Here is a 6585-nt window from a genome sequence, read left to right as displayed (position 1 = left end):
TTATCAAGAATTTCTCAGTCGTGAAGATTGCTGACAAGTGCAGAATTATAAAGATGGCGACTGTTATATTTTGTGCGTGCAAGACGACTGACGTCACTAGAATGTACAATGTATTACAATGTAGCTATAGTTATCACGCGAATCACGCATATTATGTGCACTGCATTTATGTTTGTATGCAGCTTGGCAGTACGAGGTGTGCCGTACACACACCATATACACAAAATGATAGGCAATGAAAGCAACCAACTCACTAGTTTATTGTTTACATGACTTTGCCGAACGACTCGGAATAATCATTAATTTACAAGTTGCTAAAATTTACACGAAGTTGACTTAAAAACAGAAAGGACATTGCAAATATTGTGTAATGCATGGTAGTCCGGATTGTTTGTCTTGCTTTCAAGCAGACTACCGAGCATTGATTGCTTTTATTTTGGTACAATAACATGTACCACTGACGCAGTCAATATAAAAAGACGCAACAATGATCATGTGTCTACCTGGAAAATTACACACATCGCGGCGAAAACACGTTCATATGGACATAGCACAGACGCACAGTGCAATGAATACCTCACGCTCCCACGTCAAAAATCAAAACAAAATGAATAAATAGATGAAACAAAAAAATTGCACTGTAAGACATGCCTAGCAATAGTTCTCTTCAGCATGTTCAAATTTAATTTTATTTTAGGAGACAAAAATAGTGGTAGACGATATACGGCACCATGACACACTGTTTCGGGTAGTTTTTTGAAAGATTACTTGACTTGACCTCGTTTCCTTCCCCAATACGAATTAGCACTTACGATTTTATGTGCATTTCACCTGTTTCTATTTCAATCGTGCACAATGAACCAAAAAAACACAACACTCCAAAAAAATACCAGTATACACACTATACTTGCCCATCACAATAATAACCTTTACCGAGCCAGTAAGCATGTAAATATAACTGAGTTCCCTGACCGATTTAGGAGTTCCCCGGTTGTGGCTCATGATCAAAGTGAAATCGAAAATTGTGTTTGAACTGATATAAAGAAGGCAAGTCAGCTTCATGATAATATTTGTTTTTGTTTTTGTTTTTGAACAATAATGCGTAGTCCGATTGTCTGTCTTGCTTTCAAACAGACTATGGAAAGTTGATTGCTTTTATTTTGATACATAGCATGAATCATTGTCGAAATCAACATAAAAAGACGCAACGCTGTACTGATGTTGCAATTCAGTGTTGCCATTGTTGTGTCTACCTGGATCATGGCAAACACAGGTTCATATAGACACAACACAGTACAGTTACGTCAAAACAAAAAAATAAACAAATAAAACAAAAATAAGACATGCCTGGCCAAAGTTCTGTTCAGCATGTTCAAATTTTATTTCATTTTACAACTAATACAAGGCAAATATAGTCGTAGACGATACACCACGCCACATGTACAGTAAGTCTTCAGTACGAACGGGACGGGTACGTTTTTGAAAGACAATGAAACTGCTTCGTGTCACTGTGTGGATGGTAATGAACCCAATCAAGAGAAAGTGAAATAAAGTGAGTACATAGTATTCAAGGTGGCTGGTTATCAGACAAAACTAAAAAGCCCAAAGTGTAAAATAAGAAATTTATTCATAATTATCTGGAAAATATTTGATGATTACGCGGCAAAACAAGATTAGCAATGTGGCGAAAGTGTTCGTTCTCGGTGAATTTAACCCTTGACCTAGTTTCATAAAGACGTCGAAGGAAACGAGGTCAGTGTGACATATCATGCATGATCAACAACGTTTACATGAGAGAATACAACTAAATGTTGTCTAAACTTCAGTGGAAGAGAAATTCTGTTGATCAGACAACGACTGTTTTCATTTTCTTAAAACATCTTGAAGATAAGAAGCAAAATGTGACACTGACAGACAGGCTAGCCCGTCCGGTACCATACACATGAGGCACAAACATACCACCATGTGCATCTGGTTGACTGGAATTGATTGTTATCACGTAATATTTAGCGCTAACTTTATGCTGTTGCTTCCAAATATTATTGAACTGTAATCTTTCTAAACAAGTCATGGAAATTGCCAGAAATCTGATGATTTCATGACTAAATATGTTACGATCAATATTTCCCTTACCTTTAGTTAAATTTTCTGATGGGAAGCAACACAATCATTTAGTGTGACATCTGATAAGCGACATTGATGATGGGTACAGCGACGTAATTCGTAAACAAATCTAACGTTGCGTACGTTGGTAACTATTATTTCTGTAAATGATCCTTAAATATCAAGTACACCTGTCTTCATAGCAAACAGAAATCTGAGGCCAAGTTTTGCAACGAATGGCTACATCATTTGACTCCACCACAACGGCACACAAATATATTGTGAACAATAGTATAAGTACCAATAGTTCAAAAACCTGGCTCAATTTTATCACACTCGCACAGCTCTGAGTGCCTGCATGGTGTCGGAAAAAACACTGTATAATCAAAATAATTGTACCTGTCAGTGATTTGGGAATAATAATATTACAAATATAGTAAGACTCATTGCAAATATTGTTTTCAGGGAATGTTATCAGCAACATTAAATATCATAACAGAACAATGTATTGCTTGGTCATGATGCGAGCTGTTCAGACAAATATCTGGGGGGGGGGGCTACTCCCTTATGTGAGTATACATTGATGTGCCGACCTTTTGGGTTCGTTTTCAAGTCATTTGGTCTAAAATGGGGTCAGGGTTTTTTCGAGCTCAAGAGTCTAAAACGGGTCCACTTTGCATTATATTTGATTTTGCTTGGTCTCAGATGTGGCCCTTTGTCCTTTGCCAAATCGTAATTGCCATAAATTGCCCCAAAATGTTGCCTCCTAAGGAAAATGTATTTTGTATTTTATTGACAATAGGACCAACAGGCACCATTCCTCTAAATTGTCTCTCACACAATGCTTTATTATTATATACTATTTAAACCCCTCCACTTGTAATAATAATAATAGTAATAATAATAATAATAATAATAATTATAATTATAATAATTATAATAATAGTACATAGAAATAATAATAATTGTAATAATCGGGTTTATTCGAGTTTCATGAGTTTTGAAATTATCTGTATCAAACCTAAGCAATTCTAAAACTCTAAAATCACCAGAATAAATTGTAAATACCTAAAATATACCAGCAGTCCTTGACAATTCCATTTACGCAGCTTGGTTCAGTCTTTTATCGCAAAATCTTCAAAGTAAGTGTACTCACACATTTGAGTACAAGTAAACATGATCGTTGACTCCAACTGTATATTATTGTTTGTACTTGGATTCTATCCAACAAAATATCATCTGCTTTTAAATTCTCCAACTCAACTGACAACATCATGATGTGCGTATGCGTACGTATATTTCCGGGTCCCAGTGACACATGCCAAATTCAAACGATAAGGACACAATATAGTTGGGATCGATCACAGTATCACTACATCGATTGTTACAGGAATATCAATATTATTATCCAGAATTTCTCAGTCGTGAAGCTCGTGACAAGTGCAGTGTAATAAAGATGGCGACTGTTATATTTTGCACGTGCAAGTCGATTGACGTCACTAAAATGTATTACAATGTAGCCATAGTTATCACGCGAATCACGCAAGTCATGTGCACTGCATTTATGTGTGTATGCAACGGTACATGTGTGCTATACACATATAATATACACAAGCAAGATAGGCAGTGACCAGGTCACTACTTTATTGTTTACATGACTTTGCCGAACAACTAGGAATAATCAGTAATTTACAAGTTGCTAAAATTTACACGAAGTTGACTTAAAAATAGAAATGGGCATTGCAAATATTTTGTAATGCATGTGTAGTCCGGATTGTTTGTCTTGCCATTGTTGCGTCTACTTGGAAAATTACATACATCTCGGCGAACACACATTCATATGAACAAAGCACAGTGCAGTGCATATGCCACGCTCCCACGTCAAAAATCAAAACAAAATAAATAAATAAAACAAAAATTTGCACTGTAAGACATGATAAAAAAAAAAAGTGAGTACATAGTTATCAACAGAGATAGTAAATCCGACCACATTTCCGATGACTTGTGAGGCTAGCTAGCCACTTCGCTGTAACACTGTGAGTATTAATCTTAGTATATTGTAATGCAACGACACATGATACGTCTAGATCAAAGGGGGACCTAGCGTTCGTTCGATACTGACGTGGCCGTTGAAAACCAGACTGTCGTATTTTTCTCAAAAGAAACAAATCAAAGAGATGCAGCAACTTTTATCTGACATACACCTAGTACAAACTAACCCCATCTTGACATAGTCTTGTCCTTTTCAGTTGCGCTGACATTTACAACCATGTACGTTAACGAAGTCATCAGCTCTACATACCTTTTGCTATGAACAAAGTTCAACTTTCCTTTCTTGACAGTGTAAATCATATATACATATATATATGCAAACGTAGTACATAAACTTCAGTTGAATATATGACATGATCGTGATGGATAATTGTGATGTAACATTGGATTACGTAGGTCTTTGAGTAATAAGGTCCAGTTTGACACAACATTGACAGTCGTGTACCAAAATATCCAACCGAACTTGCGTTCAAGGAAACCGTTAGTTGCGTTATGATTGAACACAGTTCCGCATTATATATAGTTGAGGATGAGTAGCCTTCCATTCTTAAGGGAATTTTGATAAATTATCCATGATTTCGCAGTTGTGTCACCATCAAGGTCGTGACCTTTTATTTGTGTTGTTTTAGTACACACACGCTGTGCAGATGCACACGTAAACACCTTGTGAGTGTGATACAATGTTACACAGTGTAAGAATATCATCATGCCTGGAATGACCTATATCACGTGCACTCCACATGTATGCCGTACATTTCATAATTTCAGGTACGTTTTTGCATTCGGATTAATATATTATTACATGTTATCGGCTATTCATGAATGTACAATTTGTACTAAATGAAACAATATTCTACAACGTTTTACAGTAGCAGAAGACACAGGTCAAGTCAACTTTATGGCATGCCAGCGCAAAGACATTGCATTTTCGATTGCGATCAAATAAAATCAAAACCATACGATTTTAGAAGAGATTCAAACGACTTAAAATCTCAAAATTGTATCGCAAGTAACGCAAAGATGAAAACAATTAAATCAAGCGAGTGTAGGCTGAGTGCGAATTTAACATTTACTTCCGAATACTCTGTCAGATTTCCCATAGAAAAATAATGGCCGTGTTCTTTTATTACAACTGAACTTTGCTCACATTCAACTTTTTCGAATGCGCACCAATCGGTCTGAAAATTCATAAATAGAGACCAAAGGGGTTTTGTAAAAAATCTCTTGGTTTTAGATTTGTCATTTTTAAAATTCTTTTCTGGAAAATGATGTGCTATCGCTGACTATGTTGTTAAAACTCATTAAGAAAACCATAATGTTGTAATCTGTAAACCGGCACATTTTACCATGTACATCTACATAAATACAGACCTCTAACTTCGTTATTCTGTAAGTAAATTACACGTAATACATACAGACTGACCTAGCATTTGCTTTCACAAAAATCAGTGTTTAATTTCATGAAAGCTGTGTGGCAAATAAAATCGAGAGTTTCGAGTTATTCCGTTTATTTTAGTTTAATACCCGTCAGCAAATACATATAATGGTATCAACAGGTCAGCGATATGTGTTCCACGGACACTCACCACAGTCAGTACAGTACTACTGCGCTCATATCAGAAAAACTTGAAATCGATATTCTTTTCACTAAACTTTGCAACATTATTTTATGACAACTAAACTTCGCTCAGCTCATGTTCAACTTTTTTCAAATGCACACCAATCTGTCTGAAAAATCCAAAGGGATTTGTGAAAATCTGAGTCATCGCTACCGCTACCGTATACGTAGCTGTCAATCAGATTTTAGTGCCTAAATGCTTTGGGGAATACTGGACAATTGAGATCTTCGCTGGGCCGCAGTGCTAGTGCCAATTTAGTCATAAATAAAATAATATTGTCATACTTTTATTCATATACATGACAAGTAACAAGCTCCCAATTGTTACGACTTGAAGCTTGAATGGGAAATGTTGAACAATTAATATGGGTGTAAAACGTCAACCTTTACACCTCCTACTTATACACACCACCCATAAGTGATATTCCTCTAAAGTTCTCGCAACATTTTTGATTATTATGTACTATTTAAACCCCTCCACTTGTAATAATAATAATAATAATGATGATGATGATGATGATGATGATGATGATGATGATGATGATGATGATGATGATGATGATGATGATGATGATGATAATAATAATAACATTTATTTTTCTATACCGTAAATCCATAAAATGCTCTGAAGGTTCACAAATCTAAAAAAAAAAAAAAAGCTCTTGACACTAAAACATTTGGCTGTACCACTTGTCAAATACATTTCAATTTGTATAAATACTAGTATTGGTGTCAGAATAGTGCAGCATTTAGACTGAAAGTTCAGCCGTTGTGGATGCCATTCTCATCCCTCTCTACAGATGACTTGCTGT

Source organism: Glandiceps talaboti, chromosome 18 (assembly GCF_964340395.1).
Source record: "Glandiceps talaboti chromosome 18, keGlaTala1.1, whole genome shotgun sequence".
NCBI lineage: Eukaryota > Metazoa > Hemichordata > Enteropneusta > Spengelidae > Glandiceps > Glandiceps talaboti.
The sequence above is the reverse complement of the archived record's forward strand: the minus strand, read 5'-3'. Positions refer to the sequence as shown.